The following is an 11,710-nucleotide window of genomic DNA, read 5'->3' as shown; positions in this document are numbered from 1 at the left end:
TTAGACCTAAGGATTCAGTGATGATCTCGGCTTGATGAGAACAGTCAGAGAGGTCATTTCATGGGGCCTACTGTCTATTAGTAGAGCAAGGCAAATGTGGGGAAGCCAGGAAGGGAAATGGACATGTTTCCATACCTTTGGCTTCCGCTTCTGGGAACCACCAAGGGTTGGGCCCTCTTCCTCTGCCTTCACATGGAAATGTGGTTCTGCTGACAAATATGCAGATTTACATAAATGAATTAGAACATCCTGAACAGGGATGCTGTGTCCTAATGGAAATACATAGGTCTAACAGTAATTCACTTCTCTTTTCCCACACATGCATTTACGTGCAGCTTCACTTTCAGCTGAATGCTGATTTTATTACTTACATTGCTACCGTGTGTGAGTGAGTGATCCTGGAATGGAACCCATGGACTTTGGCATGCTTGGCAAACACTCTGCCACTGGATTTCCTCCCTTGGGATCTTATGCTAGGTATTAGGAAAACCATTGGGTGAAGCTGACATAAATTTCCTAGGTACACAGACTGGTGTTTCTTGCATTGCTCCTTGGCTAGCTCTTTACTTGTTTTTCCACTGGATGATTCCCTTAGTTCTGGATCATCATGATTTCTGGGTTGCAGGGAACAACATTATGGGTCCCACCCTCAGTCAGTGGTATCAGTCACCATTGCCAAGAGTCTTGATTTACTTGACCTGATAGTTGACTGAGCTCCTGGTAAGTGCTAGTGTGGATAAAAGACTTCAGATGTGGTGGTGTTCCTGCAGGTAGGGCCAGAGCAGTGTCTCAATGAGTGAGCACGGGGGGTGGGGGGCAACCAGGGGTCGGAAATGGTGACAGCAAGGAAGGGATTTGCAAGGGAGAGAAAGAGACCATGATTCAATGGCATCTGCATGGCTCAAAACAAATACAGTTGGAGTCGTGTCAAGTGACCGAAAGGAGAGGGGACAGGGATGCATACACTGAGAGAGGCCCAATTTACACTCTGAAAGGTTTCTCGTTGACTTGACAACACTGGGACCATCACGTGCCTAAAACATCAGTGCATAAAGGCAACGTGGGTACACTGAGGTTCATGCCTCATATGTGCAGTGTAGCGAGAACAACATGACACATCCCCTGGGTACATCGAATGCGAGGGGCCTGTGCGAAATTGGTGGCCAATGTGTAGAAGGCAACCGCCCAATATAATATCGATGCACACCTGGACTGGGGGGAGGTATGGAGACAGGTAAGGGACACGAAGTCGTCAGTGCGAGGGAACAATGAGCTTTTTAAGTGAATTCAACTAAAAATCTGTGTCCCTAGAACAGGAGATCATTTCACAAGTGTATAGAACGTATCCAATCAGATGGGACATGAACTAGAGGACAGGATTCAGGTTTTTGTGTTCACCATCTGGTTTCTGTGCTGCTCAGCTGCCTACACTGAGGAAAGTGTTCTTCATGTTTGGCGTGCGATGTCCTGAGCCTTGGAATTGCCAAACTCCTCAATGAATCAGAAGAGCTGGCATTCAGGCTCAGTGGTAGAGAAACTGCTTCCTTCGCATGTCAAGGTCCTGGGTTCAATTCCCTCCCTTGAAAATGAGTACTACAGGCATGAGTAGGAATAGGATCCATGGCATCAGTGTCGTGAAGGAGGAACCTTGGATGGGCAGCCTCAGAGACCATGCGAGGAAGTTATCGCCTATGTCCTAAAAATACAACACTTTTTCTATAGGAACGAGGAGAGGGGAAACGTATAGTGACGTAACATATTAAGTGAGTGCAGAATAAAGCACACAGAAGGAGGAGGTGACTGACTGAGTAAATGCGTGCATAGAGCACAATATGGGTGTGAGCCATCAAAGAATACGCTGGGTGTCATGGTAGCACGCAATCTGATTGTTTTTACGTGGCTTCTTCATATGTCTCACTGGCTCACCATCTATTTTTGTGTCCAAGTCCAATATGGACCTCAGTCTCTCAGGAGCCTGACACTACCGCCTAGCTGTCCAGTGCACATCTGGAAACTCTGCAGCACGTTAGCCTAAGCTTCCTCATTCATGATTATAAATCCCTAAATCCAGTGGTGGATCTTGGGGTTTACACACAACTGAGTTAATGGTTGCCTTGAATGGTATTTTTCTCACGTTGATAAAGGCAATTTTGTACCAACGTGAATGCCCACGTTGACATTGGCCTTTTCTGTATCCAATCTCCCCTTCCAATGGGGGATACAAAAGAATGAGGAATGGGAGCCTTTCAGAGGTTTTCACATAATGCCACCATTTCAGGTGTGTCCATAGACGCCTTTCCAAAGAACTCCTAGTGCAAAATGTACCTGGTGTAATAGTCTTGACATCCTTCTTCCTGGCACCCTTCATCTCTATGTCTGTCGTTTCCCGAGAATGTCTCAATCCAGTGGGAGGCTGGATGGGTTTGGGAAAATGATATCAAATAAATGCTGTGTATTTACTGCAATGCGTAGGTCATAGGAAGAGAAGCGCAAGGTGCAATTACCTTCAAGGAAGGAGCCCTCTGAGATACTGAAAAGGAAAAGGGACACAGAGTCAATTAGCCATGCATGTGACAAAACCAGCCATAGCTTGGTCTCATATTAAGAAGGAGCTGGACACTCATGCTTCACTTTGGGAATAACTTTGGTAGCCTTTGGCCCTTTAGGGTTTGTGTGCATATTTCCCGGCTTGGGGTCCTCAAAACCACAAGGCTGCATGGTACCACCTTAAACCGGGGCAGAAACGTAGGTTGAATCAACACGAGCAGTGAAGTTTCCAACCCTGAGACTCTTTGCAATAGCCATAAATCAAAGAGGAAAGCGAATGGATGCCAACGGAAAGAGGCACAGTGAGGAAGGATGTGATGGCAGATATCTTCCTTGACACCTATGGGAGTTCTTCAGTGCGCTGCACTCCCAACACCTGAGCTGTTCCTCCAGTTGTGCTAGAAGTCAGTGAGCACCAATTGTGTAGAGTCCAGTGAAAGGGGTCCTCCATTTCTTATCTAAGAACTTTCCCTCAACTGACTGCCTGAGATTTACACTTGCAGCAGAAAGGCTCATTAAACACATTCTTGATTTCCATACCCATGGGATATACATGTGTGCCTTTATTTCTTGCATCCTCTGGTTTTGACAACTTGAGCTTGCTTGATGCAGACACTGGAGAAGATAGAGGGCCCAGTTCTGAGTAACCAATGGATGGTAAGATTAATATCTCAAAGTATGGTAATGCAAATGGAAATGGTCACCTGTGTGTGATTGCAGAAGTATTTTTCCACCGATAACTTTCCATACTTAAAACTTGTGGGAAGGCCCATTAAAAATAAGTCTTTGGACACTCAAAATATAAGTTCTATAAAGACTTCTTTTTCTAATGAATCTGCTTTCCTATATCTTGGTAATTTTTCAAGAATTTCCATGAAATGACTCTCATAGAATTATCTCTGAATGATGTTCTGTGTCACTGAGGAGTAGAGCACCTTTGTAGCTTGCTGAAATCCCTGGATTCCATCGAACTATTTCCCCCTTCCCAGAGTTGGGAATGAGATGAGTGCTGTCTTTTGAAAACATCCAATGCTTCTACAATCATTGTTATCCCATGTGAGCCATTAACTTCCCTGCAAAATGCAGGCTCCTCTCCTGAAAGTGTGTCAGAGTGAAATAACTTTCTCACATTTGACCCCATTCTACCATTTTCATCTTTATTAAAGCATCTATGAACAAATAGTAGTCATAGTTTTTTGGAAGGAACTCAGATTAAATGCATTTTGTCCTTCCTCATCCTTATCTCCTTATGTACCTAAATATCTTTCTTCTTTCCTCCATCATTGCACCTACTCTTCAGGTTTTCAAAAAGAACTTCTTACACTGTGTTCTTGATCATCGTGTTTGAGGTTCTGTTTATGAATCCTTTCTAATTAGTTCTTTCCCAATTCAGAACAGTATCAAATAATATTTCTTTGTTCTTATTCTTTATTCTTACACCTTGTCAAGAAGCATGTTCTGAAATGAAATCAAAATATTTGCCTTCCATTCATCTGGTTTTTGTCCTCAGGTATCATCACATTGCTCTTCACTGAGCATTCTTGAAATAGAAATCCATTACCTTAGTTCTCTTAATGTGGTTTAATGACCATGAACATTCTAATCACCTTAGAATGCATTGGAAATGCAGAATCAAAGACCTTCTGAATTGCAATGTGTATTTTGAACCTCATCTCCAACAAATAACTCATAGAACTGGAGAAATCTGGCCTATAGGAGTCCAACACTGAATCCTCTACCTTAATTTCATATTTTCAATCGAGCCTCAATCTCCTCTGTACCCTGTCCCCCAAATTGAAGCTGTATAAATATTCAATGTGTCCACTGGACATTTCATGAGGTTGTGGTTTTGGTGATCACTCCATAACCAAGTCTGCTCTAATCCCCATTCTCATATCCTGTGGAGTATCTACTGTCATTGGAAATAGCAGCATTGTATATGTTGTCAAATTATGTATATGGCTGTGGGAACATATAGGTTTATGTTTATTTGTGGTAAACTCAAGGTAGCTCTGGATGACCTAGTATTTCATTTTTTAATGCCATTCTCACCAATAGGAAGAAAAGAAAAGTGGGAAAAATAGCACTGTATTTCAGACCAGGTTTGGTACTGGAAACTCATATATTCTCCTCACAATTTTCATATGCTGCTCTCCCTCTTTGTAATGTATGACCTGAGTTTCCCCCTTCAGAGTGCACATCTGGTTCTTTTTTATCCATTTACTCCCTGCACTCTGCTTTGCTCATTCTTCATTCCACTTTCTACTTTTCTCTTCAGTATTTCCCAACATTGCTCTTATCAGGTTTTGAAATAGAATTAATAGTTTGGATCATCTGATCACACTCTGAATTTTACCTGTCACTAAAACATGAGAAGATATATCCCTTTTACCTTTCCCTTTTGGTCCAAGTATTTAGTACGTTCATATCCTCAATTACTCAAATATACTTACTGCTTAGAATTTTTTTAAAAAATATTTTGTCCAACAAACATTTTAAAAATATGTGGCTCTTACCTTCCACAATATGCTTTTCCATTTGAAGTGCATCCAAGGAAAAATGATCAAAGCACTTTGGTGAACAAATCTCACAGATGCGCTGTTAAAATTAATGTCAGTATTGAGTTGCAGAGTCTTAATTACTTTTTAAATGCAGACAGCTAAATTTCCACTTTTAAAATCAATAAGAATAAATACTAGACAAGTACATGCTTAAAACTTAAACTTTGAAAGAATTTTGTATATCCTCTCCAATTAAGCTTAACTTTCAATGTTATGGCTAATGACTCTAAAACAAGAATGCAAAGACAGAAGAAAACATTCACTGACAACATACTAAATGATGTGTATAACTTCACAAAGATATAACATCTTTACACCTAACCATACTCAATATTTTCTACCAAAAATAAGAGAATATTTAAAAATATTCTTAGAAATACACTTGATGTTAGACAGCTTTAAACATTTGAAACATTTAGAGACAAAGTATTTTGTGTTAACACTAATATTTGATAAAACAATTTGAATTATTGTATGCCGAGCAGAAATGGAGCATTCTCACATTTGCTTCATTTTAGCTAATCAAAGACTTCAGAAATGTTAATATCTTTTGGGAAAATTTTTACTGAGAGGAAAAATCATTTAACAAAGTACCAAAATAGTAAGAAAAATGTTCCTTTATTTTAGCTGTATATAACAGCAAACATTATGGGGGAGAGTATGCAGCAATTTCCAGTTAGGAAAGAGCTAAGAAAAAGTGTACCAAGGGAGAAAAATGGGAGTGCATAATCACACTGTGCTTGTCAGCTGCTCCCTGGATTTGACACAGTTCAACTGGTGTGTGGCTGTATGTTGAGGTGATGCTATAAAACACTGCTGTATAACTATAGAGAGCCAGACACGAGATGAAACCCAGAAGTACTGGGTTCTATAAAAGAATTTAACAAAGAATCAGACTGCATTAGTGTCAGAACAAAACTGGTTAGGGTGAAGAGGGAAAGTTGCCCTCCAGGAGGCCCAGTGAGGGAATCCCAGCCATTTCAACAAAAGCTCATGCCACTCAAGTTAAATGAATGGTTTTCAGCAAGAAGGGACCTGGATTCTGCCTGACAAGTCAAGGGAGCACAGGTGCAATGAAGACTTTTCCCTGCAGTTTCAGAGTGCCTGGCCAGGACCCATCTTCATTAGGGCTCTTATTTTCTTTGTATTAGTCATGAGAGATCAGAAAAGCCAGGCATTTGATTTCAGAGTTCCAAGACCCACTGTGACCTGACTTCTCTAGGCTAGAAGACACCCACAAAAAGAGTGTGGCTGAGTCAACAGAAGTTAAGACACAATGAAATATTTGAACCATGAGATGTGACCACACTTAAACATGAATACATTCAATGGCCACTGCTGTTACATTTGTTCATAATTTCAACCAGCTATCAATTATTCACACATTTGATCATAACTCACTGATCATTTAAGGATAGCCAAATGGAAGCACAAACAATAAAAAAAATTCTCCTCAATCCCAAGGATGAAACTGATCTATGATCTACCATGAATTCTGAAACTATTTGAAGATTCATAACCAGTTTGAATATTTTCAGAACTATGAAATAATTGATGATCTTCCCATTCTAACTTTGCTTTTAAAGGTAATTTTATTTGACTTATTCTTCATTAAGAAAGCAATGATAAGTATAGGAAGTCAGAAACTTGAATTTAAATGTTTACATACCTTTGACTGCTGGTGTTCAGTACCATCAAGAGTATCTTGCCCTTCCTTTGGTGTCACATCTAAATGTGGTTCTGCTGATGAAAGTATAGATTTACTCACATGGCATAGAACAATTATAAAGATGGGTCCTCTAGCATAATAAAGATAAGTATATCTAACAATAATTTATTTATATTTTCCCATATCTGTATTTACATTAAGCTTAACTGTTAGCTGAATACTTACTTTTAAATTTATATTGCCACTGTGTGTGAGTGGGTGTGCTCCTGGAAATGAACCCATGGACTTGTGCATGTATTGCAATATTCTGCCACTGAGTTTCATCTCTAGGTCTTTAATAGTATTTTGAGACACTGTCACTCAGCATTCCCAGGATGGCTTGAAAGCTGCAATCCTCCTGCCTCAGCCCCTCACATAGCTGGGATTACAGATGTGCTTCACTGCACCCAGCTATTATTGACTTCTCTAGGAAATACTGAGACTAATCCAAAACTTTAAAAACCTCTTGGGGAGCTACTACAAGTCACCAGGTTCAATGCACACAAGCATGCCCAAGATTTACCACTCAAACAAATGGAAAAGTCCTCAGAAACAAAATTTTAAAATCCATAGAAATATGACAATTCACACTGTTTACTAGGCTCTGCCTCAGAAGAGGAATTTTGAAACAGCCCCTCTTCAGTACTAGTAATTTCCAACATGACTGATAGCATTACACCTTTATCAATTATGCCAATTTCCTCACATCTGAAATGTTTTTATCTTCTATTCTGATAGATTTCTTTTCTTCTTTCATGACTCAGACCTTTTATGGAGTCTTGCTTAATTATGTCTTTCTCTGCTGACAAGGGGTGGTGTTTGTTTTATTTTTGTTTTTATATCTATTACACGTTAATGAAGACTGAATAAACAATAAAGTATTTAAGATTTACATTTAAGATTAAAGAGTCCAACAGTTTCATTTCTGCTTAATCAAAAGAATCACTATTATCCTTTGTGCATATTTGATTATATGACCTCTGTAACTCTATATCATGTACACAAAATGAATGAGAAGTTATACTCAATTTCTGCATGATGTGTCAAATGCGTTCTCCTGTCATGTATAACTAATTGGAACAAAATAAGTACTACAGATAATATAATAGGATAATGAGGTCCTATGAAGATTTTCTGCCCATTTCTAGAAACCTGAGTTGCTTTGCATTTTTTAAAATATTTTTTCAGTTGTCAATGGACCTTTCTTTCATTTATTGATACGAGATGCTGAGAATCAAACCCAGTGCCTCCCACATGCTAGGCAAATGCTCTGCCACTGAGCCACAACCCCAGCCCAGCTTTGTGAGTATTTTTAAAGTACATACAATTTTTATTTGTTCAATTGTGTTATACATGACATTATATTGTATTTTGACATATTTACACAAATTCAGAGTACATCTTATACTAATTAGGATCCTAACTAGTATTTCTATATGATTTAAGTGAAATAACCCTATTCCCCCCAAAAAAACCCAAATATTCCCTCTGATATGTAGATGGTAACACACAACAATGGGTGGGGGTAAACTAGGAGTTAGATTAGAAAAGGGGAATGAAGAGAATGGAGCAGGAACAGTGGAATGATTCTGACATCACTTTCCTATGTACATAGTCTGGTGTTTCTTTGCTTGGTCCTTTCTTAATACTTTATTAAATTCTTCTACTGATTCTTCACAACTTCTTCTATAAATTATTCATTTACAAATTTCACTCTTTACTCATGTGTTGGAAAAAATAAATTTATCAGTCAACTTTGTCAACAATCTTTACGTGACCTAACAATTGACTGAGCTCCTGGAATGTGCTAGTGTGGATAAAAGTTGTCAGAAATGTGGCCTGAGCTGTTTCTTATGGTGTGTAGTTAATAGCCATGGGCAGGAAATGGTGAGAACATGAAAGTTGCAAGAGAAAAAGACAACAATTCTATGTCAAAAAATATGGAGATTAATGAGGAGTAATGACAGGGAACATTAAAGACAAGGGAAAGGGTTAAATATACAGAGTTAGGCATGATTTGTATAAAGAAAGATTTATAGTTAACTTTAAAATACTTGGACTAGGGCTGAGGTTGTAGCGCAGTTGTAGGGCAAGGTGAAGTGCTTGCCTAGCATGTGTGAGGCACTGGGTTCGATTCTCAGCACCACATATAAATTAATGAATAAAAGTTTTCCATCAACAACTAAAAAAAATTAAAATATTTGGACTATCATATTGTACACAATGGTTCATACTCATATTTGCACTATAGCTAGAACACTACAAATGCCATGGGCAGGAGCAATGTGAGGTACATAAGCATAAACAGTGGTGAAGGCAATGGTACAAAATAAACAAGATATCAACCTGAACTGGGGAAATGTTTCCAGATACAAGATACAAAGTTTTCAGTGCCAGTATAAAATGAAGTTTTAAAATGAATTAAAAGTATACAGACTGCAAACATTTCAAATGTTTTCATACACATCTTTCCAGAGAACTCATATTACAGATTTACCTGATTTAAGTATCTTTGCATCCTTCATCCATACTGACTGATTTGGAGGAGTATCATTTATTTCAAGGAAGGCCTAAATGATTTTGAAAAAAAATATATTAAATAAATGTTGTGTATTTCAAACAAAAGATAGGTAATATGGCAAGCTTAATTTTACAGTATAGAATGCTCCATAGTCTCAATTTGTGCATGTTTTTGGGCAGCTCCTACTGCAGCCCAACAAATATTTGCATGTGCACAAAGCCAATATTCAAGACAATTTATTTCTGCTTCTGAAAATGGTTCTGTAACACTTCCTGTTAGGCATACAGGAGGGTATGTCACATTAGAGACTACAGTCTTCTTGGACTAGAATTGAGAACAAATAAGGAGATCATAGTTGCTAGCCAGAAAACCCAGAAGACTGATTAATTCTAAAAATAGATGTTGTAGAAATAAACATCCACTTTTTAATTACATCAGCAAGGAAAAATTGTCTAGATCTTGAATTTTTTTAGTTTTTTATATCTTTAATCTTTATTTATGTTTTAATCTATTCATTGTCTTTTCCTTTTTTCAATGTTTTTTTTGTACTTGTTTTCTCATCTCTCATTTCTATTTGCATCATTTCCCTTTTTCATTTTCACCCTCATTTTCCTCCTGTAGATTTTACCTTCCACCACTTTTTAAATTTTTTTTTTAACTTTTTCTCTCTTGGAATATTAATTTTGGAATTACTTATACCAATTTTTTTGTGTTTTCTGCATTATTAACACTCTCTTCACATTGGTTAGATAATTTAGAGTCATCATTTTAAACATATTTTCTTACATATTAACAAATGCTTTTCTTTGAAGTTGTTGCTCTTCCTGGTGACATTCTTTTAGAAATTGTTTTGAATGAATGATCCTATCACTTTATCACATGGAGTCAGAGCTTTGAAAATGACTTAACTATATCTCAGGACAAAGCGTAGGATTCGTGAGCGTTGATTGGCCGCAGAGAGAATTGTCCTTGGTGCTCACTGGCTCCGTCATTCGCTGGAAGGAATTTGTGGCGCCAGAAAAAAGTAGAAACAACATTGTAGCAGCGGGATTCTGAGGAGTTCGTTGAGCCCACCAAACCGGAACTTTCTGGACTTCTTTCCCAAAGAAATCGTGACCGACATGTGGAATAGTGGATTTGAAAGATATAGCAGCTCCACCACCTTTGGGGGAGCCAGCAGCTACACTCATTCCCCCGGGGGCTTCGGATCCCCGACACCTTCCCAGGCTGAAAGGAAATCAAGAGCCCGAGCCCAGCACATTGTACCCTGTACCATATCTCAGCTGCTTTCTGCTACTCTGGTTGATGAAATGTTCAAAATTGGGAATGTTGAAATTTCACAGGTCACTATTGTGGGAATAATCAGACATGCAGAGAAGGCTCCAACCAATATTGTTTACAAAATAGATGCATGACAGCTGCACCCATGGATGTTCGCCAGTGGGTGGACACAGATGACACCAGTGGTGAAAATACTGTAGTTCCTCCAGAAACATATGTGAAAGTGGCTGGCCACCTGAGATCCTTTCAGAACAAAAAGAGCCTGGTAGCCTTTAAGATCATGCCCCTGGAGGATATGAATGAATTTACCACACATATCCTGGAAGTAGTCAACGCGCACATGGTGCTGAGCAAATCCAACAGCCAGCCCTCAGTAGGGAGAGCATCTATGAGCAATCCAGGAATGGGGGAAGCAGGAAACTTCAGTGGGAATAGCTTCATGCCAACAAATGGCCTCACTGTGGTCCAAAACCAGGTGCTGAATTTGATAAAGGCTTGCCCAAGACCCGAAGGGTTGAACTTTCAGGATCTCAGGACTCAGCTCCAACACATGCCTGTAGCTTCAGTCAAGCAAGCTGTGGATTTTCTTAGCAACGAGGGACACATCTATTCTACTGTGGATGACGATCACTTTAAATCCACAGATGCAGAATAACTGGATTTCACTGGGTACCTGAGATATTTCCAGCTGGATATGTTTGCACAGTCCATTGCCTCCAGCTCTGTATATATATGGTCAAGTGACTTCAAAGAAGGAGATTCATCTGTAAAGAGTTTTAGCTGGCTTGAAACTTACTGACTGCTTTTCTGTTTTTGTATTTTGTGGTTTTGAAGCTCAAAGGGAGATGGACAGTTGACAGGGATGTAAACCAGGATGGGTAGATGGGATTAGAAGAGATACACTACCAAGAGAGTTAGGCATTTACTTAACACCTGGGAGTTTCTGTTCTTGAAGTTTTTCTGTTCAAATGAGCAGGATGAAGGTCTGTGGGCAGAGCACCAACCAAGGAACCCACTGCCCTCTGTCTATTTTTGTTTCCCACTCTGGTTCTATGGTTACTTTCAAAATTGCACTTTTGTTCCCCTTCTTGC

At 39.1% G+C, this 11,710-nt stretch overlaps 1 pseudogene; it reads left to right on the top strand.

Moving 5' to 3' along the window:
• The first annotated feature begins 10,458 nt into the window (after positions 1-10,458).
• On the top strand, positions 10,459-11,488 carry LOC144250382 (replication protein A 32 kDa subunit pseudogene; annotated as a pseudogene).
• The last annotated feature ends 222 nt before the right edge of the window (positions 11,489-11,710 follow it).

Source organism: Urocitellus parryii, chromosome 2, assembly GCF_045843805.1.
Source record: "Urocitellus parryii isolate mUroPar1 chromosome 2, mUroPar1.hap1, whole genome shotgun sequence".
Lineage (NCBI taxonomy): Eukaryota > Metazoa > Chordata > Mammalia > Rodentia > Sciuridae > Urocitellus > Urocitellus parryii.
This window is presented reverse-complemented; position numbering and strand designations above follow the sequence as displayed.